We start from the raw sequence: 25303 nt of genomic DNA on the forward strand, positions 1-25303 counted from the left end.
AGATGCTCAACCGACTGAGCCACCCAGCTGCCCCAACACTCCCATTCTTGCCAGGGTGATGGGCAAACATAAACACCCTGTGAGGTGCATGGGACACCTGGAGGGAGCCACCTCAGCTGGGGTGTGATTCCAGAGGTGGTGATGTCTGCGATTGGCACATCAGGAAGGAGGAGGACTCCCAGAGGAGTATTTGCATTCTTACTCCTTAAGTATTGTTTTATCTGTTGTCCTTTTCATCTCAGACATTATCCTACAGCAGTGTCAGCCATGCCTGCAGTTTCAGTGACCATTATCCAATCAGTATCCCCATCCTAGCCTGAGGTCCAGCACATATCTGCTGCCACCTACTAGACAAATCCCCTGACTTGGGTCTTCATGGGGTCCAATGCTGAGCTCATCCTCTTGGCCCCTTCCTCAAAACTGGCTCTCTCCTCTTGTCAAGCCTATGGTAGCCAGAGTGGTCATCATCTGCTTGGTCACAGAGGCCTGAAAGCCAGAAGTCAGCCTGGATCTCTCCTCTCCCCCCATGGCCCACAACAAGTCACCAAGCTCTGTTCACTGGACCTTTGCAGTCTCTGTCCACTGCCACAACCGCAGCTCAGAGCTCAGCCCTGATGGAGCCTCCCAACGGATTCCTCTGTCTTCAATTTGCCCCATACCCCACTTCAAACACGTCTTCCACATTGACATCAGAGAGATCTTCTCAAGGCACAGAAGGATCCTGTCACTCCTCTGCTAAAATCCCTTCAGTCCCCAAAGCTTTTGAGAACCGCCTGCCCCCCTGGGCTAAGCTGGCTGTTCATCTGTGTCCACGGCTCTCTCACAGCTCAGAGTGTGCAACCGTGCTCTGCAGGTTCCAATGACATGATCGGAGCTGACAAGCTTCCCTGACGGCTTATCAGTGTCTAGAAATGTGAATAAAATTCCACAGAAAGAATATTTAAAATCAAAGTGGAGGCTGAAGTAAAGAAAGGATAATCTCTGGGAGTTAGAAGGAGGGAGGGGGACATGAGGCCATTGTGAGAGGGAGGGTCTAGCAGATGGCAAGCCTGGGGACATGCTGGCTTGAGCAGGGGTCATGCCTGGGCCACACTGGAGGGCACTGGGTCTGAGGTCTGAGGCTGAGCCCCGCCAGGCTGCTGGATCTAGAAAAATGTCATATGAGTCTGCCTTCCAGCCTGACAAAGTGGCAAAGGAATCCCTACATGGGGAAACACATGGTTTTCCAGTAAAGACCTGAAACCTCAAGCTCTCTTCTCTTAATCTCTTGAACAGCAACCCCCTGCCGATCACCAAAGGCAAAGAAGAAACCTTAAGAACACCCAGAGGGAAAAGACACATTACTTGCAAAGGAATAGTAGGCCTTCTCATCAAAAGTGAGAAAATAATGAAAACAGACTCTTCTGAACATTTAAGGAAAATAACCATCAGCCTAGAATTCCATACCCAGCCAATCATCTGAGCATGAGGATGAAATGAAGACTTTCTCAGACACCAAGCTAAATCTAAATGTATATTCACTGTAAAAAGTAGTAACAAATGAAAATGACTAACTCTGGGGGTCTAGTCGAACACTGATCTAAATACAGTCCTGGAAAACAACATGACAGATGGAGTGGTGATCCTCAGGGAGGCACTTGGGTTCTTGCATCGGAGAGGTGTATAGGGACACTGATGGACTTTTGACTCCCTAAGACCTGCACAAACGTGAAGAAAATGAACTTATGGTAAACAAGAATGCTCTACTGAAATATACAACTCTGGAAAAAGTGGAAGCAAGTGGGAAAGAAACTCTGCTTCATCTACTGCAAGGCAGAGGCACAAAAGAACAGCTAGGAAGAAATGTGGGAACAAGAAAACACCAACGTGGATGTGTGAACCCCTGTTAAAAGGGACTTCTCAGATTTAATTTAGAAATGCAGCGCCATGCTGTTTGCCTGAGATCCATCTAAATCAGTGCGACAAGGAAAAGTTAAAACAAAACAGGCTGCACAAGGCAAATATGAATCACAAGAAGGCTGGCAAAAAGTGCTGCTGGGGAAAGCACTCACTGAATAATTGTTTTCTTTATCGGGGAGTAGTTCAGCTGGAAGGTACCCATGACACGTCTACCGTTACAGAAAATGATCTTAATACGCTTTCCTAAAACACATGTAGACCAGCAGACGACATGAAGAGAACACAGATTTGAACCCAATTCATAAACTTGTGTGTATGTGTATTCACTGTGCTCAACAACAGAGCACCCACCAGAGAAGTGACACTGTACACACAGAGCAGGCACAAGACCATAAAAGGAAGTTCACAAAGTACCTAAGAATCACCATCACACAGACACCAGCTTCTGACTATAATACAATTTAAAAAAAAAAAAAAAAAAAAAGGTGAATACAGGCATACCTCGGAGACACTGCAGTTTTGGTTCTAGACCTCACAGTAAAACGAGTCAAATGACTTATTCTGTTTTTTTCAGCGCATGTAACAGTTAAGTTGATCCTATGCTGTGGTCTGTTAAAGTGTGTAATAAATAGCATTATGTCTTAAAAAACCCAATATACACACCTTAAAGAATGCTTTATTGCTAAAAGATAATAACCATCATCTGAGTTTTCAGTGAGTGGAATCTTTGCTGGTAGAGGGTCCTGCCTTGATGTTGATGGCTGGATTGATGATCGGGGTGCTGGTTGCTGAAAGTTGGGGTGGCTGGGGCAGTTCCTTAAAATAAGGCAATGTGAAGCTTGTCTCTTCCTTTCAGGAATGAGTTCTCTGTAGCAGGTGATGCTGTTTGATACCATGTTACCCACAGTAGAACTTGTCTCAAAATTGGGAGTCAGCGCTCTAAAACCCTGCTGCTCCTCTATCACCTAGGTGGATGTCCTATTCTAAATCCTGTGTTGTCCTTTCAACAGTTTTCACAGCCTCTTCACAGGAGCAGTTTCCATCTCAAGAAACCACTTTCTTGGGATGCCTGGGTGGCTCAGTGGTTGAACGTCTGCCTTTGGCTCAGGACATGATCTTGGAGTTCTGGAATTGAGTTCCACATCAGGCTCTTGCATGGAACCTGCTTCTCCCTCTGCCTGTGTCTCTGCCTTTCTCTCTCTGTGTTTTTCATGAATAAATAAATAAAATCATTTTTTTTAAAAAAAAGAAACCACTGGGATCCCTGGGTGGCGCAGTGGTTTAGCGCCTGCCTTTGGCCCAGGGTGGGATCCTGGAGACCCGGGATCGAATCCCACGTCGGGCTCCCGGTGCATGGAGCCTGCTTCTCCCTCTGCCTATGTCTCTGCCCGCCCCCCTCTCTCTGTGACTATCATAAATAAATGAAAATTAAAAAAAAAAAAAGAAACTACTTTCTTCACTCATTCGTAAGAAGTAACTCCTCTTCTGCTCAGGGGTCATCATGAGATGGAGGCAACTCGGTCCCACGCCCAGGTTCCATTTCTAATTCTAGTTTTCATGCTGTGGCCACCACATCTCCACTCAAGTCTTGAATCCCTCAAAGTCCTCTGTGAGGGTAGGAATCAACTTGTCCCAAATTCCTGTTAACATTTTTTTTTTTTTTTAGATTTTATTTATTCATGAGAGACAGAGAGACAGAGAGACAGAGAGAGAGAGAGAGGCAGAGACACAGGCAGAGGAAGAAGCAGGCTCCATGCAGGAAGCCTGATGTGGGACTCGATCCCGGATCAGGCCCTGGGCTGAAGGCGGCGCTAAACCACTGAGCCACCCAGGCTGCCCAACATTGTTGTTTTGACCCCTTCCCACAAATCACAATTTTTTAAAAAGATTTTATTTATTTGAAAGAGAGAGAGAGAGAGGGAGAGAGAGAGGGAACAGCGGAAGGAGAGGGAGAAGCAGACTCCCTGAGTAGGGAGCTTGATGTGAGACTTAATCCCAGGACTCTGGGACCATGACCCGAGCTGAATGCAGACACTCAACCGACTGAGCCACCCAGGGGCCCCAATCACAGATGTTCTTAATGGCATTAAGAATGGTGAATCCCTTCTAGAATATTTTCTATTTACTTTGCACAGATCCACTAGAGGAATCACTATTTGTGGCAACCAGAGCCTTCTGAAATGTATTTCTGCAGTAATACTTGAAAGTTGATATTACTCCTTGATCCATCTCCATCAGGCCTCTTGGGTGACCAGGTACATCATTAGAGAGCAGTCATATTTTGAAAGGACTCTTTTTCTGAACAGTAAATCTCAACAGTGGGCTTGAACTATTCAATAAACGATGCTGTAGACAGATGGCTGTCATTGAGGCTTTGTTGTTTCATTTATAGAGCACAAGCAGAGTACATTTAATTCTTAAGGGCCCTAGGATTTTCAGAATGGTCAATGAGGTTCAACTTAAAGTCACCAGCTGCATTAGCCCCTAACAAGAGAGTCAGCCTGTCCTCTGAAGCCAATCACTGACTTCTCTCTAGTTCTGAAAGTCCTAGATGGCGGCATCTTCCAATAGGAGGCTATTGGGTGTAGCCACCTTCATGAATGATCTTAGCTAGATCTCCTGGAGACCTTGCTGCAGCTCCTGCCCCAGCACTTCCTGCTTTGCCTTGTACTTTTCTGTTAAGAAAATGGCTTCTTTTCCTAAGCCTCATGAAGTAACCTCTGCCAGCTTCACACTTTTCTTCTGCAGCTTCCTTACCTCTCTCAACCTTCACAGAACTGAAGAGAGTTGGGGCCTTGCTCTAGATTAGGCTTCAGCTTAAGGGAATGTTGTGGCTCATTTGGTCTTCTGGTCCGACCCCTAAACAGCAATAAGGCCGTTTTGCTCTCATCATATGTGTGTTCACTAGAGGAGGACTTCTAATTTCCTTTTTTTTTTTTTAAGATTTTATTTATTTATTCCTGAGAAACCGAGAGAGAGAAAAAAAGAGAGAGGCAGAGAGGGAGAGGGAGAGGGAGAGGGAGAGAGAGAGAGGCAGAGGGAGAAGCAGGCTCCATGCAGGGAGACTGACGTGGGACTCGATCCCGGATCCCCAGGATCACACCCTGGGCTGAAGGCAGTGCTAAACCGCTGAGCCACCAGGGCTGCCCCTAATTTCCTTTAAGCACTTTTCCTCTACGTTTACAACTTGGCTGTTTGGTGCAAGAGGCCTAGCTTCTGGTCTGTCTCAGCTTTTGATAGGCCTTCCTCAGGAAGCTGAATCATTGCTTGGTTTTGATTTACAGCGAGAGGTGTGTGACTCTTCCTCTCACGTAAACACTTAAAAGCCATTGTAAGGTCATTAACTGCCCTAATTTCAATAATGTTGTGTCTCAGGGAGTGGGGAGCCTGCAGGGGAGGAGGAGAGACATGCAGTGGAAGGTGGGGGGACAGCTGGTCGGTGGAGGGGTCAGAATACATAACATTTATCACTTAAGTTCGCCCATGGACTCAGTTTCTAGGGTCCCTAAAGCAATTACAATAGTAACATCAAAGATCACTGGTCACAGGTCACCATAATAAATATAATAACAATGAAAAAGTTGGAAATATTGGGAAAATCACCAAAACGTGAGAGACAGGAAGCCAGTGCTGTAGGAAAAGTGGTGCCATGAGACTTGCTTGACGCCAGGTTGCCACAAACCCTCAATCTGTAAAAGCACTTTCTATGAAGTACAGTAAAGCAAAGCCCAGTAAAATGAGGTATGCCAGTGTTATAATAATAATAGAATAGCAAGAAAGCATATAGTATGTACTTAGTGCTTTATAAATATCAACTTGCAACATCCTCATGACTGCATGAGGTAAGTTCCATTTTCAGAAGAAGAAACATGGCCCACATAGGCTAAGTATCAGCCAAGGTCACACAGCACCGCCAGAATTTGGACCCAGGCATCGAGGCTTGAGTCTAAGCCTAAGCCTCTATACATGCCGCTGCTAAAATAGTCCCTAGAATATACTAGTGAGCTGCTCCTGTTATTTACTATGTGTTTCTGAGCACAGCAGAGCGGAGGAGTTTTCATTCCCCTGCCGAGAGCTCCTACTGCAGTGTCTAAGACAAAACAGGAGTTCCATAAATGTCTAAAGAAAGAATAGTATTTCTTAAAAGACGAGGCTGAGAAAGTAGCTGGGACTCACTCTGATATAAGACACCAACCAGAAGACCTGGGGCCAGCCCGGAGCATCATCAAAGCGGGATCGCTGAGAAGTGAGCTGGTTAGGCTCTTGGGCATGCATGCCCCTGGCACCTGGTTCTGAGTGAGGGTCTGTTCAAGCATAGAGCATTAGGGATGCTCACCATTCAGGGGATGCTTTTGGGCACAGAAGAATTGCTTTGCACAGTGACTCACTACCTTGCTTGGTAAATCCAAGCTTTCCCCTGTTAGGTGTTCCTGCCCCACTGCTAATGAAGTTCTCGGGGAAATAAACGCATGTGGTAGGCTGACAAACGCTTGGACCGATGGAGTTTAGAAACATATATACATATATAAACAGATATGCGCCGGCCAAGGCTGATACTGCTTAGTAGCGTACCTTGTGTAGACGCAAAGGCATCTTTGACTGGGGCAGGGGAGGCTGAGAATCATCGTGCGTTCATCAAGAACCTGCCATGTACTGGCACTGGATGGAGCCTTTCACTGCTCCCATCACCCCCTTTAATCCTCACCAAACTTTATGAGGCGCTGTGACTGCAGCCGTGCTGTGGATGAGGACAGAGAGGCTTGGACGGGTCAAGGAGCTCCTCCTAGCCGCTAAGTGGTGAGGCTAGACCCAGGCCCGGGGGATCTGTCTCTGGAATGATGCCCCCGTCCACTGACTCCCATCTGTTCAGTCCTCACGCTGAGATGCTCTCTTAGTGCTCGTGTGGGGCAGCCTGGCTGCAGCAGGGATGCGATTCTTTCATCCCTGGTGCTCACGAGTCAGAGTCAAAAGCATTCAGAATCCGCTGTAATGCGACTAAGGTTTGGACGGTCTTGCTGTGACCATGACCCCCACTTTATGTGCACTTTCACTTCCTGGGCATTTACTTCTTCCACTCCTTGGCCAGAAGACGGCTGATGTTGCCAGGCACAGTTGCTTCCAGGCAGTCAAAGAAGGGGGTATGTCGTGGTGCCTGGAGAGTTGCTGCACTGTCCTGACTATTCCCTGGTGCCTACTGGTGTCTAGCCTTTCCACCAGGAGTCCCTGAGGAGAACTGCTGCTCCCTGGACACTCCTGGTTTATGTTTTTGTCATCCAGATCCAGAAGGTTCCTATGCTCTGTGCATTGGCAGCTATCCCCTGGCCAGGTGGAGGCAGCTTGGTGCCCCTCCGCCCCTGCCCCGACCCTCTGCAAGGCCAAGGGCTGCTGCTTGCCTCTCCAGTTTGTCTCTCCCTCCTGCCATCAGAGATGGAGGTGGTGAGAAGTGATTCCTTCTGCTTTATATATTTGGAATCTGGACTCTTCATTTAAAGGGTGTATTCCGCGGTCCCTCCCCAAATGCCCAAATTAATGCTTTATGCGAGGGGTAATAAAATCTTTCAAAGCCAAACTGTAAGAACAAAACCCACAACTTCCTCAAATATGAAGAAAGAACAAAAAACAGCAGCAACGAGACAAAACCCTACCAAACCAAACAGAAGGCCTACCACAAAACAAATGGGGCAGCGGCCGTGACCAGAGTGGCCTTGCAGGCTGGGTCAGGGGGATGCCCGGGCCATGTTGCGTCTGTCACAAGAGGCCGGGGCCTTGGGGAGACATCTGTCCGAAAGCTCCTGTTCTCTGCCTTCTCCTTCAGCTTCTCGTCTTGGTGCTTGTGTTCTGAGGGGCTTGATTTTACCAAAAAATAGCTGTTTGAGAGTTGTTGTTTTAACATCTTTGCTGTTTCCTGCTTACATTTCTACTTCTCCTATCTTGACGCTTCTGTTAACAGCACCTCCAAAGTTAGCACCATCTGTGAATGCTGGTGTTTATTTTCTACTCACATCATTAATGAACGTGCAAAGTGAGACCGGACTGAACATGCCCCAGGACCCACATCTTCCTCTGAACAGATGGCTTCTAGTGGTTTGTCAGGGACACCCTCCTGTAGCTCCCTGCTCAGTCCCCCGCAGTCAGGGAGCATCTTAGCCTCCATCTGCAGTGGCTGTGGGTCACTCGGTGGAGGAGCGAGCAGGACGGCAGTGCCCCATCTGAGGACGGAGTACCGAAGGGCCTTCAACTACATGCGAACACACTGGGGGCGTGCATACTAAAACGAGGCTCATGGGAAGGACGTCTCCGTAAAATTAATCATTTTCACTGGGCTTGGGCTTAGAAGATGGCTTTCTTTTTTCTTTTTCTTTTTTTTAGGATGGCATTTTTGAACAGCGTTGGGAACCAAGAAAAAGAAGTCTATTCTCAAGGTCAGGAATTCCTCAGCATTGTCTCGAAACGCATTCCACATCAAACATCTGTGTCTAAGGCTTGGGGCTGCAAGATAAATAATAAAACAGCTCCGTTCTCAAGAAGCTTACAGCCCTGGGAGGGAGGCCGACCGAACAAATGGCTACTATCTAAGGCACTAGAGCTGGCCCCACTAAAGGTCTGTAGAGTCGTGCAGGAAGCAGAGTGGAGGGGAGTGCCCAGTGCCAAGCAGACATGGACCGCTTTGTGGAGAGGGTGCAGCCTCTTGTGCCGTGTGGCCGGTGGATCTGCGAGGCAGACACACTGTCTGAACAAACTGGGCTCGCAGTACCCTGCTCTAGAACTGGTTTCTCTTCCTCACACTATTCCCTGCAGAGGAAGGCAGCTCTGAGACGGTGCTGAGTCCTTGTGAGAAGAGGCTCACAGTGAGCCCAGTGGGCTCACGCGGCAAAGCCACTGGGTCTCCCCCCTTTGACAACATGCCCCAAGCTCTAATTGTGCTTCCTCCCTGAAGCCTACCTGGGCTTCCCTAGCACACAGAGATCTCCGGAACCCTACAGACAGGAGGCAATGAGCTGCCCCTCAGAGGGTGAGGAGGACTTGGCCAGACGGAGATGACCTTGAAGCTTGACCTAAAAGTGAAATTTAGAGAATGTCGAGAGAATGTCAAGCACGGGACCAGAGGTCAGGACTGAAGAGTGTTTGGGAGCTGAGGCCAGCCAGATAGGCTGGGAGTATAGGCTCAGATTTGTAGGCAATGGGGATACTCTTAAGGATTCTTTTTTTGGGGGGGAAGGGGGAGAGCGAGCCCACACAAGCTGTGAGTTGGGAGCAGAGGGAAGGGAGAAGCAGACTCCACACCCAGTGCAGAGCCTGACTGGGGACTCTATCTTATGACCCTCAGATCACGACCTGAGCCAAAATCAAGAATCGGACGTTTAACTCACTGAGCCACCCAGGCACCCCCTCAGTGATTCTTAAGTAGGGAAGATGGATAATACTTTGTTTTCTTCAATGCCTGCACCACTATCTGAAACTGACTTGTTTGATCCTTGGCTTGTTCACCATCTATCTGCCTGTAGCTCCCACCCCTTTCCCAAAGGTAAGCTCCATGGGAAGGAATCTTGTCCATATCCCCCATGCTTAAAAGGTTGTCTGGCATATAGCAGAAGCTTAATCAAGAGCGAATACATTAAATCAATGGAGAGAAAACAGGTGACGTGGAAGAGACACTGATGTGGGCATTTACTGGCTGGAGGACCAGTTAGCAAACTTGCCCATCAGAGAGCGAGGGTTGGGGTTGGTAAGAGGAACAAAGATAGATCAAGTCTGAGAGATGCATGGGAGTAAGAAATCTGGTAACTGACTAATGTGGGTGGTAAAAGGGGATTTACCGTGTTCCTAGCTCTTCAGCTTGGGGGATGGAAGAGACTGGGACAATCAGTTTGGTTTTGGACACTGTAGAGCTTGACTTCCTCTGGGAAGGAAATCCAAAGGGTTGTACTACACGTGAGGCAGACTCAGGGATACACAGCTCATTACTCTCCTTTTCTTAAGGGAAACACATCCAGTAAGGTAGGTCACACATGACAACTGTTTCACAAAACCTACTGTGTATGTGGATTCTATTATAAAATCATTACTTATGATATCATTGTGGTGTTGTGCTCTACTAGGCAAATAAACCTAGAATCTGAGAATGCAGTGTCAGCATGGCAAGTAAGTCACCCCACCTGAGCAACCGTGCCTTTCCCGACCTGGCTGCCACCCTCTCCTGCTCTGAGTCCCTTAGTCCCTATTTCAAACCCTTTATTACATTTTTTTTTAAAAGACTTTCCCCAACATTCTTTCCAGCAATCTTTATCTGAAGACATCCAAACTTTTAAAGCAGGATTCCTAGGAGTGATAGTACAAATTACAAGGGAAAAACAAAAACAAGAATTAACAGAAATCTTGGCTTTGGAAATAGAGGGCCACATTCTCTAAAACTGTGGTACCTATAGGAATTTTGAAACTGGTCAGTGTCCCACAGCAATCGGCAAAGTATGTTTTACTGAATGGTTAGCTCAAGTCCCCATTTAGGGGCTGTTAGCGCATTCAACTGCTTGTTGAGCCTGGAAAAAGTGATTTGTCTCGGACACCAACCAGTCTTGTGGAACTGACTATAACACACATGAGAGCGGGACATTTTAGCTGGCAGCGGCAGCGGCAGCGGCAGCAGCAGCAGGGAAGAGATGGCCTGGGGACTTCAGGTTCTTTGTATTTCTAGGAATGTTGCTTAATTGAGAGAGGACACAATGGGACATGGTGGAGGAAAACCTGCAGTTTGGAATCAGCTGGTCCGGGGTTTGAACTCAGCTGCCTGGCTCTGGCCAACGACTTGATCCTTTGAGGTTCAGTTTCCTAAACAAGGATAAATAAGAGGGGTAATGCTCTCTCTTCCATGGGACTTTGGGGAAGGCTGGAGAAAATGTAGGCAAAGTGGCTACAGTGCAGTGGTCGGTGCTACGTCTGTGCTCCATGATCATTTGTCAATGGAGTGAAGTGCTTCAGTGAAGGAGGGTCTTACACTTAGGGTGCTGATCAAACGACTACGACGAGGCTGCAAGAGCCCTTGCTCCTCCAGGCCTCCTTGCCTGGCCATGGCCAGCCCCTTAGGAGACCACTCTGCCACCATCCAGGTCCATGCTGGCAGGAGGCTTGTCGATTCTAGAAGGCCCCTTCAATTGGTTCTTGGGTACTTAAAAAAATCCCATTTAAGCTGACAAAGGATGATGACAAGGTTATTTTTATACATTTTCCCCCTCAGTCTTACTCAGTTTTGTTGCCCATCCAGGCGCCCATAACCCACGGCAGAGAATATTTGATTAGGTAGCAAGTAACTGGGGATTTTTGTTCTGAGGGGAATTCAAAGAGTTTAAAACAGAAGCAACCATCTCATAAACCAACTCCAGAACACTGACGTGAAAAGAAACCAACTGCCCACTTTCTACCACCTGTTTGAGAACAGAAGGATTTGCACTCAGTTATGTTAGCTAAAAAATGTACCCCTGCCTCACTGTGGTACAGAAGCCTTTACCACATGACTGCTTTTGATGGAAAATCTGCCCCCTGCTCCGATATACCCTTTCATGCTGCTAATAACAGAGGCAAAGCAGGCCTTTCTATCAATATGTTCTGCACACTTCTTAGCAGCTCTGGTTTTTCTATTCTGCATTTGCTATTTTAAGCGAGTACATAATGCATCAATTTTCAGACTCTTACTCAATGCCACTGCTATAGAACTGAGAACTCAGTAATCTTGTCAGGCAGCGCAGAACAATATTCCAACAGATGAAACATTCCATGCAGCCTTATTTCCCTTTTCCCAGGATGGGGCATCTATTTCTGGCCCTATAATGAGAGAGGAACCAGTGGCGGTGGTCCAGTCCTTCTTGCTCAGGAATCCCACATCACAGAAACCACTCACCATGCTGCTGCTGGTAGACACATCAAAGGCCCCATGGGGTTTCCAGTCTATTTGACTGCTTTCTTACTTTTTATTTTAAGTTCCCAGAAATGGGTCGTTTGGATCCAGGCTGGAGCATGATGGCTGGAAACGAGAGGCTCTCTCAGGCCACATCTGTGCTTTTCCTGCCAGCCACAAAGAGTTCCAATTTTCTCCATGATCACTAACTTAAGAGCCCAAGAGTAACCTTTATTTCCCTGTTCCCGAGTCTCCTGAGACAGTTCAGTGGGAAGTATCCCAGGTGACTGCTAGCCAAATTTGCCTTGACCTTGAGTTGCAGGGACATTTCTAGTAGAAAGTCAGTTGTATCTAGTACCTTGGTGGGCAGTTTAGGCAGATTTCCCTGCTGCGTGTATACAGCTTTAGTGGCTTCTAACACAGGCCTTATTTACTGCCTGCAGGGTTACTTGGGATCAAGAGGGCAGAACAGTCTACCACTACACCTGTTGGCTCATAAATGGGTTAGTCACCCTTTCCAAAGATTTACTCTGGATGGTATAAAAGGGCTGAGATATTTCCACCAACCCCTCCAGTTTTTATCTACTAACAACTAAAAAAAATGGCACAATGAATTAGATTGAGTGCATAACTGATTCTGCTAAAAATTAATTCCATCATAACTCTATACCACTGCTTTCTGTCTAAATAACTCTTTCATAGCATCAAATGATTCAGCCATCCCAATGGGGACCTTGAATTACTGGCTCAACTTCCTTAGCATGAAAACAATCAAACCAAATACACTCTTCCTCTGGGGCGGGAAGTCAGACACCTGAGTAATATTTAGGTCACTGCTGCCCTGGCAAGTCTGAAAAATGGTTCGTGCCCTGATTAGATAGTTACATTTGTTTTAAACAACTGTCACAGAACGGGACCCGTAGGCTTTTTAAGGCAAAGTGAGGGAGAGGTTCTATGAGCAGTACTGAAACAATCTGAAGTGGGCTAAAGCAAATAATCTCTTTGTCCAGGCTAAAGTGTATTAGCATCAGCTTTATGGCTGAAATAAAATCCTTGGGTTTGGTAAACATAAGTGTCCCCACTTGCTCTGGGAAGCCCTAGAGCAAGGATTCTTAACCTTGATTGTACACCAGGATTACTAGAGAAGCATCTGCAAACCACTATAGGAGGGAGTGGTCAAGCCTCTGGAAGGTCACTAAGCTCAGAGGGCCACAGAGATGGGCACCCCTCCCGATTTCCTGGCCTTCATGTCCACTTCTCCTCATCTCTGTTATCAACAGATACATACTAAATGCTGACTGTGTGTCAGCCCTTGAAGATATGGTGGCGTATAAGACAGATCTTGCTCCTGCCCTCATGGAGCTTGGAGTCTGGCATGGAGACTTAGATAAATATGACTTATACACTCACCATGGTTTAGCCAGAATTCTGGGCAGAGCTCTGAACGTAAAAAGTGATCTATGGAATCACATAGACCTACTTTAGGGGGAATTTGGGAATGCATTCTTGAGGAAGTGATATTAAATTTTAATATCAGATTTTATTTTAAAAAGTCAGTAGTAAATGGCACATAATATAACATCCACAGGTACTAGAGTTAATATAGGGAAAGTACCTTTTCCTTCCATCCTCTCCTTTAGCTCTTTCAGCTCCTCTCCCTACAAGCACCCACTGTTCCACTGCTGTGTGGCTGTCTAGACATTGTTCTGTGTGAATATCTAGGATAAATTCATTTATTTATCAGGGGGTGACTTTAAACTGAAACCTCAGCCATGCTGAGGTTTCTGATGTAGAAATGATGGCAATGGGGCCATGGAATGTTATGGAAACGAGATGATACTGGAGAGCCACTGATTCATGACCATGACAAGAGTGGTCTGAGATTCCTGTTAATTACTGTTTCATCGTTTAAATACTGAGTGTGTCTTTCAGAACATGGAAGAGATTATTCCAAAACATACAGGTAAACCAGATGCCGGTGTGCTGGACAGATATAGCTAACATCTAGAATATATTTATTTTTAAAATCTAATTAGATCACGGTGTGTCACAAATGCTCGCTCCTTCCTTCCTTCCTTCCTTCCTTCCTTCCTTCCTTCCTTCCTTCCTTCCTCCGCTGTTACTATAAAGAAGAGGGCACCTGCTAGAATATAAGACAATCTGACATTTAAGCGGTGCCACCCATCAGAGCTGCTATGTTGCCCCAGGACAAAGATGGATAACGGAAGGGTTTATGGGCTGCGGGTCATTACTGTGGCCCCAGCATTTTTCATCACCAGGGTACCCTGAATGCTAAAAGCAGCACGGCACATTTTGCTTACACAACAATTCCACACACCCCGGACCCAAAGAGCTCAAGCCCTGGAAGCCCTGGGCATTCTGACTCGGGACGGCAATCCCACGTGGATGAGGAACTCCAGCGGTCAGTTCTCCGTGCCCGGAGGAGGTGAGCGTGCAGGACTTCCAGCTCCGCCGCCCTAGGGGCGCGGGGCGGGGGGTGGAGGGCAGGGGGGCAGTGGGGCCACAGAGGGCCGCAGCCAGAGGGGCCACGGGCCGGGTGAGGAAGAGCAGCTCCGGTTCTCTTAATCCTCTCTTTAAAAGACTGGTTTCCAGTGAGGCACTGAGGTCCCCAAGAATAACAAACGGGAGCGGCGGGCGCAGCCCGGGGCTCCAGGCATCTGCGGCGACAAAGGCAGGGAGAAGGGGCGAGAGGAGGAGGGAGGACGGGGAGGAGGGGGAGGGGCAGAGGCGGGGGAGGGGAGGGAAGGGGAGGGGAGGGGAGGGGAGGGGAGGCCCGAGGTGGGGGTGGGGGCGCGGGCGCCGAGCGAGCGAGCGAGCGAGACAAAGACTGTCCCGCCGCCCGGGGTGGGCCCGGGTGGGCCGCGGCGGGGAGGCTGCGCGGAGGCTGCGCGGAGGCTGCGCGGCTCCGGTTGCCATGGCGACGGCGCCCCAGCGACTCCGCGGGGCTGCGGCCCGGCCCGTGAGCCCTGCACCGGGGCGCCCCGAGAGGCCCGAGCTCAGGCCTCCTTCCAGACTGCAGCTGGACGCATCTTGTGGCGCCCCCACCCCACACCGCCCTCCCTCCTCCCGGCTGGTCTTGTTGGTCTTTCTGGAGAAGGTGATTTGGGGCTCAGCTCATCTGCGGGCGCACTGAGCTCGCTGGGGGGCTGCAAGGGACCGGGGACACGGATTCCGGTCAGCTAAGGGGATAGGCTGGGCTCAGACAAAAACGTTAGGAAATGGGGTATGTGGGCGAATAGCGGGCTTTCTTTCGTTTTTCTCCCTTAAACCGGGGATTTCTGTCGGCCAGAGAGGAGAGAGGGCTACTACTCCTGAGGAGATGTGAAATCGCATTAGTGGGACCCCTGAAGACCAAGGGGGGCAAGGACCATCGTGCAGCAGTTTGCCGCACGTGACAGCGTTCCCACTCAGATCCCTGCTCCAGAAAAAGAAAATCTGTGGGTTTTATTTTAATTTTATTTTTTAGGGGTACTTGAAGCCCAACCTCTTGCTATTATCATTCAAACTGTATTTTCCCATGAACAGGGAAAGACTCGTGAAACTACTGTCTGAGGGCAGAAACTGGTCTTAATTGTCTCTGTAACTGCTGAGCCGGTGATGGGATGCTAGCTGAGGGGGGTGGCCCAGGCCCTGGGCTCAGATGAAGTCTCTGGAGTGGACTTCCCAAGGTCAGCCTCCTGAATGCCATAGGGACTGAGCCCAGAAACATCCTGTTAGCATAGATGCCTCCCTTTGAACTCAGACAAAGACCAAGGGGTGTGGTTGGGAAGTTTCTGAAAACTCAGCGAATAGCAAAACGTGGGCAGGAACACATGCCTTTTTATCCACCAGGTGAAGTCTCCCCTTTATGACACATCTTGCCTGGGTCTGGAGCATCACACTTTGTAAGATATTAAAGAGGTATGTTGATGAATAATAGGCATGTGACAGGGAGGTGTGGGTTGGCAGGAGCTGGCTCCCAAGGGCTCTGCTCTCAGCTGCCGTGGCATGCCCAGGAATAAGAGGACACTGAATCTGACTGGAGTGCCATTTCCTGACCGACAGAACTGGGTCTGTCTAGCTAGACACGTGCTAGGTGCCCATTCCAAGAGTCCTCTGTGCTCTGGGCTAATCTTGGAAGCCACTCTTGGAACCCCAGGGTAGGGAAGGATTCTCAACCAGGTCTGTCTTGCCACAGCCACAGACAAAAAAACTCTGAACAAAAGTAATAAACGCAAACTGCTCTTATTCCTGCATTCCAGAATTCTAACCTTACCCTGTTCAAAGATGACTGGCAAAGTTCATCTTCCCCGCAGGTGGGATAGTGGGGGTGGAGAATGAACAGGGAACAGAAGGACAAAGATGCAGAAAAGATCGGGGGAGGGAATTAGCCCCTTGGTCCAGCTACTTCCTGACCAGTACAACTGGGGAAAGCTAAAGCCTGCACACTACCTTTCCATACATTTACCTAAAAGATCAGAATTCTAGAACTGGGCTTTGAGAAATGATCTGACCTTGAGTTCTGCATTAAGCACAGAAACATCTAAAACATTCCGGCCAGAAGGCTATTTATTTCCTAAAGACCTCTCCCTGAGGGACAGATGGCCTGTGCCTCCCTCTAGCATGACTGCATCCTGACAGTGAAGTTCTTCTAAACCATGACAACCAACCTACTCCTTGGAAACACACCTAAAATAGGGACGAGAAGGCCCAAGTGATGTACATCATTTCTGCAGTCTAAACTGAGTGTTATGAGAGTGACATTAAAGCAGTCTTCCTCTTTTAGAGGCTGACTTTCTGCGATCGAGGCCCACAAATTCCCACACAATCAAGAACAAACTGAAAAGAAGTCTGAGGAAGTTAAAGAGGAAATTTCAACACCTCACAGAAGTTGCTTCCGTGTTTGTGAGCCAGAGCGTTAAGGAATACTTAAATAGACATACTAGTGAAACACATGACCAAAAACGTAAAATGATTTGGGAAAACATTAATTTGCTGAGGTATGGGTCATGATTACTTCTTTGTCCACAGAACCCTAACCAGTCAACCTGGATTACATAAATCCCAGTTTCCCTGAAACATTCCAAATACTCGTGTCTAATACAATGTACACATCTTCCAAGAATAATTTTATATTCTGTGCTTAAAGGAAAAGGTAGCTAAAAATGGTATAGAAAAAAAATTCTTTGTGGGGTATCATCCACTTCCTGTCTCAACTCCCATCCCGCCACTGAAGGCCTGATACGGTCTCCTGGTCTCCTAATCGTGGGCAGAAACTACCCAATTCGGGATTAGAAAGCCTTTCAAAAGTAAGTTTCCCACGGGTGGTCTGAATGAAAGAGTTCTGTCCCAAACTATCCTTGTTTGCTGAAGGCCTTTAAAGTCTTTGATGTTAAGATAAAGCATTACAGTGTTTGGAGGGAACACTTGAGAACATATTCGGAGATGAGACACCATTTCCTAAACCAACAGCCATTCATCCCGTTGTGGGGAGGAAAAGGAAGCGTCAATATCACCAAGAACGAAAGGGTGAAATGCAAATCAGAGAAAACTCCCCACAGGAAACAGAGAAGACTCTTAAAAAAATCAGTCTGTTTAGCTTCTTTGACCAACACTAGAACTGGGGCAGTTTTGCACCCAGACCTCCAGTCTGGGGTGAGCCTGGCGGGGGCAGACCCGGCCCTCTCCGTGGACAGGCGGTGGGCCCTGGGTGGATTTCCACACCTCTCCCAATGCCTGTTTCCTCGGTCATGAAATGGGGTTAACAGCAGTATCACCCTCATCCAGATTTTGTGAAGATCAAAGAGTCATGAGCCATGGCAGAGAGCTTTCTCAGCACATGCCAGCAGCATAAGTGCTTAACCAGCATTTGCTGCTACTATTATTATGATTACTATAGAGCTACTACAACCAGGGATAAATCTGTTTTCTTACTATAAAAATGCAGTAAGTTTTTTTTTTTTTTTTTTGCTGGTGCTCTTCTATGCACAGGAATACATATCTATTTTTGGTGGGAGGGGGGCCTAAATGGGTATATCTTTTAAAATTTCCCACAATTAAAAAAAATAAAATAAAATTTCCCACAATTAAAAAAAAGCATCCTTTTGCTTTTGTCTTGGTGAAGCATACTTTCTTCTGACGTCAACTTTTTCCTCTACTGGGGAGAAAGTCCCAAGTCTCGGTTTCACAACTAAAAGAAGGGTTGCTTCTTAGGAAAGTGTCATAAACTCCCTCCACACTAACGGGCTCAGACATATGATAGAAACAATGAAAAAGTTACTGATTTCTGTATTTCATTGCTTTTGTTTTCCTTAGGAAGTCACCTGGACTTGGATGATAGCTGAGGTTAGGAATTCTTAGTCTGAAGAGTACAGATGTCAACATGCTTTTTTCTCCATCTGTAAAATGGGTACCATGAGGTTTAATCAATCAGGATGAGTGGGGAACTGCAGACTCTGGGGTTATTTCTTCGGTCCCTTGGGTGATGTACGTCTGACCACTGATCCAAATGCCCAGAGACAAATCCCCACCCCCTCCTCATTTCTGTGGCTATCTCATTTGTAGACCCGGCTCCTAAAGAGTTTTAGATTCCTGATTATTTTTAGACTCATTTAGTTTGTTCAGACACGGTCACCACATGGGATGCAGCTGTGGGAAGCAGCTGCTATGGTTTGATTTCCAGTCAGTATTACTTGACATTTCTTGTCAGGTGATTTCTAAAATTTCTTGTGTGTTTTTTTGGGTGATCTCAGGAACTTTTCTTCCCGGGTTTACAAGATATGACATTAGAGCTGTGCATCTGATAACATATCTCAGGGATGAGAACAGATCCAGAATCCCACTGGATAGGAAGATGTCTTTCCACTTTCAGGACCCAAACTTCTCAGCCCCAGAACAATGAGGTCTGGGACAGGAGACTGTATGATGGGCTCTGGTAATGACAGCTTCCTGAAGGCCCTCCCCCAGGTAGCTGTGGTCTCCTGGAGTCTCAGGAAGAAAGCAGAAGGGTGAGGCAGCTTCCTGGCCTAACAGGAAGGAGCCTACCTTCAGTGACAACAGCTACCATGTCCCAGGGGCTGGGTCACTAGGCTGGGAGAATCTGGACCCAAATGATTGCATGCTTCCTCATGCTTCCTCTCATTCCCCTCACCATTTCTTCTTCACTAACCTTACCTGCCTTTCTCTGGCTCATTTAGCCATCAGCCTCTTGGCTCACCCCATACACCCATCCGCCATGATGTTTTTACCTCAGGCCTTTTACACAATCTGTTCCTGCCTGGAAAACTCTTGGTCCCTTTTCTGGACCAACTGCTATTTCTCATTTGATTTTCTTTTCTTTTCTTTTTTTCTTTCTCATTTGACTTTCAATATGAGCATCACTTAGGGGAGCATTTTCTGATCCTCTAAGACAAGGTTAACTGTCTCTTTGATGCACTTAACACTTTGGACTTTAATTCCATCTTTATTTATCCAGTCTCTCCATGAGACTATAAACTCCTGAGCTGGATCAGGTCTTGTTCACGGACGCATCCTCACTGCCTAACCCAGTGTCTGGCCTGGCATATAGCAGGTGCTTGGCAAATATTTGCTGAATAATGTTCCAGACTCACCAAGAACTCCCTCTTTTTTTATTTATTTTTGTCCCCTATGTATTTTCAGACTATATCAAACTCTTTGTTCTTCAAATCACCTCCATAAATGTTCTATTTTATCACAGTCTCCAAATCTTTTGTCAGTTCTGAGTTTGAAAAGAAATCTTCAATTGTGCATATATGTACAAAAATGTGACACTATAGACTCCTAGACAGTGTCTGTGTCTAAGAGCAATAAATAAACAGTGAAAGTTGTGGCTGCATAATTGAAAAGAGCTAGAGACTGTTCTTCTATATCCTGGGTCATCTTCCTTTGTGAGGCCTCCTTATCAGAAGCTGATAAGTTCTGACCCTATTTCCTTTTCCTTTTCTTTTTTTAAAAAAAGATTTTATTTATTGAGAGAGAGGGAGAGAGGGTGTACGCACATAAGCAGAGGGAGGGACAGAGGGAGAAGGAGAAGCAGGCTTCCCTCTGAGCAGGCTGCCCGCTGAGGGCCTCAATCCCAGGATGCTGAGATCATGACCTCAGCTGAAGGCAGATGCTCAACCGACTGAGCCACCCAGGTGCCACTGACCCCTATTTTCAAGGCCCAATTACTCTCAACAAGGAGACAGCATCCGTTTCCAACCAGGAAAAACCTTCCATTGACCATCTGGAACTGTTTTTTATTTCTTTTCTAGAGAATTCTTACAGCAGAGAGGAAGTTTTCAGTTACATAGTCTCCACTGAAGTTCCCAACCCAAGCTTCTGCCTTAAGCAGATAGGAACTGGCGCAGGAGCAGTGGTTATCGGCAGCACAGCTGGCTTCTCCACAACGACTTTTCTTCAGTCCTCGCCATCAAGTGGCAACTCCAGGTAGTAGTATACGTGGTGTGTAGCCCAACAGCACATGCCCTCTTCTAGCTGTATGTAGCACAGTAGAGGGCACGGGATTCGACTCTGGGCCATGACAAAGGCCACAGGAAAAAGGACCCCATGCAGGCACAGGGCTTCAGAGTGGCATCAATGGCATCTGGAGCTGTGTCTGGCACTGCCAAACCCACCCTGGATGCTGGCAAGAGGATGGGCTGGTGGTGGCTAACCACGGAAGGGAGGGTCCACATGGCTGTCCAAGGGCTGTGTGCAAGGAGACAGGTGGCCGACTGGACTGGAGTGTCTGGCCTACTGGGACACTGCCGAGCACCATGGACTATAACCCAAGGGTTTGCCTTCTATCCTCACTGACTTTACAGTCTATAAATATTGACAGAAGGGCAGAGCCAAGACATTATCTGCACTAGTCAAGGCTAAGCAAAAGCAAAACAACTTGATTCTTATGGCCACAAAATTGGCCTAGTTGGGATCTACCCCACGTAAGGCTTGTACCTCTCCTGCCCCACCTGGGCAATGTGTGTGGGGAAGAAGGTAGCCTGACTGGAGGAGAAGCAAGGGACCTGGGGCCCTGTTGCTGTGGCGGTGGTAGAAAGTGATAAGGCAGAGAATGCTAAGGAGCTGGTCCCCTGAGATTCAGGAAGTGGAAAGGGAGAAAAGCTGCCGTCATGTAGAACTTAGCGGTATGTGTGTGGGGGTGACGGTGATGGGTGGTATGGCAGGCTGGATAATGGCCCCACAAGAGATAGCTATGTCCTAATGCCTGGAGCCTGTGAATGTTCCCTCACAATGCAAAAAACAGACTCTGCAGATGGGACTATGAAGGCTCTTGAGATGGTGAGATTATCCAGGATGACCCTGGTGTGCCCTAAACACAGTCACAAGTGTCCCTGTTAAGAGAGGCATAGGGAGATTTGACAATGAACAGAAGGCCATTTGACCATAGAGGCAGAAATGGGAACAATGCAGCCACAAGCCAAGGGATGCCTGTGGCCCCCAGAAGCTAGAGGAAGCTCAGAGCGATCCCCCACCCCCACCCCCAGAGCCTCTGGAGGGAGCACAGTCCTGCCGACCCTCTATTATGGGGCCAAACTGTGAGAAAACAAATTTCTGTTTAAGCCATGAAGTCTGTGGTCACGTGTTAGAGCAACAGTGAGAAACTAAGAGAGTTAGCTGTCATTTGAGGAGATTTCTGATCCAGTTCCAACAGGCATCTCATGGTGCGATAAGAGAGACATGCATGAGAGAGAAGGGCAAGCATTTCATATTTTTATATTCACTAAATTTTGCAGCCAGGAGCAAAATTCTGAACACACACACACACACACACACACACACACACACACACACCTTCCTGGATTTGAATCAACAACTATTCTCTAGCTTTGTGGCATTGGGTCGTTTCTGGGAGGAATTCATAGGAAATCAGAACAGGCAGCTGTGAATGTAGAGAAAGAATCCCCAAAAAAAGCTCCCCCAGGGGCAGCCCGGGTGGCTCAGCGGTTTAGTGCCGCCTTCACCCAAGGCCTGATCCTGGAGATCAGGGATTGAGTCACAACGTCAGGCTCCCTGCATGGAGCCTGCTTCTCCCTCTGCCTGTGTCTCTGCCTCTCTCTCTCTCTCTCTCTGTGTCTCTCATGAATAAATAAATAAAATCTTAAAAAAAAAGCTCCCCCAGCTTAGTCAGGGGGGCTTCTGGAAGGCATCCTGGATGCACTGTGGGGACAAGAGTGGGAAGCAGAAGAAGATAAGGAATCACTTTAGAAAAGCAAGTAGCCTGGACAGAGGAGAGCACACCTCCTTCGTCCCCCAAAAAAAGAAAAGGTAAGGACCTCTTTTACAGTTCCAAGAACTTGCTCCCTCAAGAATAAAAGGGTAAAGGAATGCTTGGTACTTTTTCTATCTTGAAACCCTTTTGAAGTGAAAACCGTTAAAATCTTGGGTGTGGGATTTGTTTTCAAAGAGAGGAATATGGGGCACTGAACTGCTGGGTGTGCTGTGGGAAGGTGGCCAGGACAGTGTGGTGGGGGCGGTGGGGTGCTGTGTTTTGTTTGGGGGGGGGGGCCTCTGGGCTCTTGCGGCATTTTGAGGGAGAGTAGGTGCCTTTAGCTTAAGGAATGGCCTTGCGTTTAGGAGCCAGAAGTGTTTCTGTGGTCTTTGTGAGGGAGAGATGGAGAGGGGACATGGGAGGTGGGCAATCCCCCATGGGAGAGAATGCTCTCTCCACAGTCATGGGCCACTCCAAGAGGCTCTCAAAGACCAGGCTCCTGACTGTGGAGGAGATCCCTTGCCACCTTCCCACATACCAGCTGCCAATGGGGACCCAGGTGGCCTTCTCCCTGGGCGCCGGCTCCTCCACACCAAGGGGTCCCTGCTGGACGTCCACTTCAATGATAATGTCTTAAACCCTCCATTCCTTACCAGTCAGCCTCACTTCCTGAACATTCACTGTGGTGTCCACAGCACTGGGGGTGGGTCTGTGAGGGTTTGCAGAAGTACTCAGCACGGGGCTCAGTCCCAGGAGTAATAAATACAGTTAAACCAGAGCCAGGATGAAAACACAGGTGACAGAGGTCTCAGGAGCTGATGCCTGGGGGATCTAGTGAAGGAGCCAGAGGATCTGTATTCACCAAGCACCCAAATACACTGTATCTGTGGTCTTGGGGAAGCCACAGAGCTGCTTTAAGTCTTCCTGGCCATCTGTAAAATGGGTTTACCATAATAACAAATGGCTCACATTGCTAAAAGAACTAAGTGAGATAGTATCTAATAAAGCTAGTTTTATATACACATTTTACTTCTAAGTAACCTCTACACCCAACATGGGGCTCAAACTCTTAACAGTCAAATGCTCCACTGACTGAGCCAGCCAGGTGCCCCTGGAAGCACTTTTAAACAGTAATTGTGGTCTTGACATATGCTATAATGGACAGCATGAGGAAGTATTAAAAAATTATACTGATGAGGGTAGAAAAATTAGACTGTTAGTGTAGTTCGAGAATATCATCATTTCCTTGTGACCCATCAAAATAGTCTGGGACAAGAATTAGAGATATCATTCAAGAGAAAAGAACATCTTGATATTGGGTAGAGTCCACATGGGTTTTGGTCTGTTCCCTTCTTCTGGCACTCTGCCTTCGCTCCTGTTGGAGAGCTGATGCACCCCTACTTGGGCCATGGGTGCTGGTACCCATCACAGCACCTTGCTCCCCAGCCTCAGGGCATGGGATCTAGACCCTGTTCTCTGGCCTCAGGCTTGTAGCCTGGCAGAGGGCATGTAACCCAGTGTGGGCCAATCACAGACTTCCCTTGGAAGATTCATATATTTGAGTTAGGCAAGGTCTTCTCTTTCCTTTAGGTTGCTATGTTGGCATAATGCAAGCCTGGAGCTGCATGTGGCCAACAGCTCCCCTGTGTAGAGGCAGCATGTAGAAGACAGAATGAGGCCAACACAGAGAGTCTGGCGGGGGGGGGGGGGGGGGGGGGGAGGTGGTGGAGTAGGAGAGTCAGGTTAGGGGAAGACAAAGGGTCTTGACAGCAAGTCTAGTAGTGCTTAAACCCCCAGGGCCCTTCAACTCCGAGTTTCTTCTAGGATATTCAATTTTGGGTTTAAGCTGGTCACGTCATCTGAAAGAGTTCTGGTTTATATAGTGGGCTTACTCTGCAATACTAAATAAACCCTGATGAAGGGCAAATAAGAATGTTGTTGGAAAAAGATTCTACAAAGGTCATTGTTTTTCCAGAAAAAAAAAAAAAAGGGATCAGCTCAGCATTTAGAGATATTAATCCCCAATTTTCTAAACCTGGCTCAGCACTAACATCCTTCTGTATTAATCAAACAAAAAGGCCATGCGCATGCATAATGATGCACAGTAGCAGAAGCATTCAGTGAAGGTTTGACTAGATTATTTTAATACCTGACAAGCATGATCAGCACAGGGAAGTGAATTCAAAATCTCTACAGACCATAATGCTGAAACACGCAGGAGAGTGACTGGGACAACATTTAAGCTTCTAGAGTATTAAGCACCAGATCTTATATTTCTTATTGTTTGCTTACTGAACAGGAAACATTGGTGTCTCAACAGCAGAATCAGGAACCACAACATAGTACTGTCTTAGAGGTCACTGCATTTTAATGCTCTCAATGGTTACCTCATTATCTAGCTGCAAACTGCCATCACCGAAGAGCCCGTCAGTTGTGGAGTGTATCTAATCCACTGTGCTCCTCTAGAAGAATGCTCTTGAGGTCCTGCACTGCAACTCCCCTGCCTCCACTATGGCTACTGGGAATTCCACTGATAACTTCCAATTTAAGTGGGGAGAAGGCAGTTGTCTAAAACAACTATCAGAAACAAAGGAATGATAAAAATGTGAATCCCTTTCTGATCTCCATCTCTCTTTTATCTTTCAACCAGGAATGTTCTGCCTTCTTTTGAATTTCTACACAAGTTTCTGTCTGCTACTAATGATGGCTACGTGGTTACAGGAACTTAGAAGTTAAGAAACTGTTTATAGCAAATCAAACAATGTAGTGCCAACATCTTATGATGACCCATGGCCTTAGAAAAGGTGCCCATAGTAGGGTATTTGGGTTACTCTAAGAAGCATGAATGGGGAAATATTAAAAGTTGAAGAGAACCATTATTAGGTAGCTAGTGTCACCAAAATTCTCTGTAGGTCTTAAGAGTATATAGAGACTGATATGCCCATTTTGCCACAGCAGAGCTGAGGCCCTCCACCTCCATTATTAAGTGTAAACCATATATATTTACCACTGTCTACACTAAGATTATGTTGTGTGCTGGCTGGCTACAAAATAAATGAGAGAGATGCTCTTCAAGAAGCCAGCCTTCATAGATCGCACTTTGCTTCCCTGGGTTTTCTAAGTCAACGAATTCAGTCAATAGTTGGGTTTTCTACCTTTGTTGTTATTCCTTGACCTCCTTGAAGCACCTGGCATGGTGGCTTTAGAACACTTTCTCATGTGGTTTCCACGTTCTTGCCTTCTACTCTTTAACCATTCCTCTTGTCTTCTCTCTCCTCCTTCTC

At 47.2% G+C, this 25303-nt stretch overlaps 2 protein-coding genes across 15 annotated transcripts in view; one reads left to right on the forward strand and one right to left on the reverse strand.

Moving 5' to 3' along the window:
* Window positions 1–25303, forward strand: part of CDK5R1 (cyclin dependent kinase 5 regulatory subunit 1) — a 94203-nt gene that overhangs the window by 13255 nt on the left and 55645 nt on the right. For 3 of the 14 annotated variants that reach the window (XM_077852160.1, XM_077852155.1, XM_077852158.1), the window contains exons 2-6: window positions 8269–8321; window positions 9227–9424; window positions 14052–14234; window positions 15641–15709; window positions 20062–20239. The gene's annotated coding sequence lies outside the window, so the exon portion shown is untranslated. Of the gene's footprint in view, window positions 1–1275; window positions 4255–8268; window positions 8322–9226; window positions 9425–14051; window positions 14235–14715; window positions 14907–15334; window positions 15478–15640; window positions 15710–16574; window positions 16789–20061; window positions 20240–24318; window positions 24637–25303 lie in introns of those variants that run through there. The other 11 variants (XM_077852159.1, XM_077852154.1, XM_077852156.1 and 8 more) reach the window with 8 other exon arrangements.
* MYO1D (myosin ID) overlaps window positions 1–25303 on the reverse strand; it is a 326058-nt gene that overhangs the window by 8125 nt on the left and 292630 nt on the right. The window lies entirely within an intron of this gene.

Source organism: Canis aureus, chromosome 16 (genome assembly GCF_053574225.1).
Source record: "Canis aureus isolate CA01 chromosome 16, VMU_Caureus_v.1.0, whole genome shotgun sequence".
Lineage (NCBI taxonomy): Eukaryota > Metazoa > Chordata > Mammalia > Carnivora > Canidae > Canis > Canis aureus.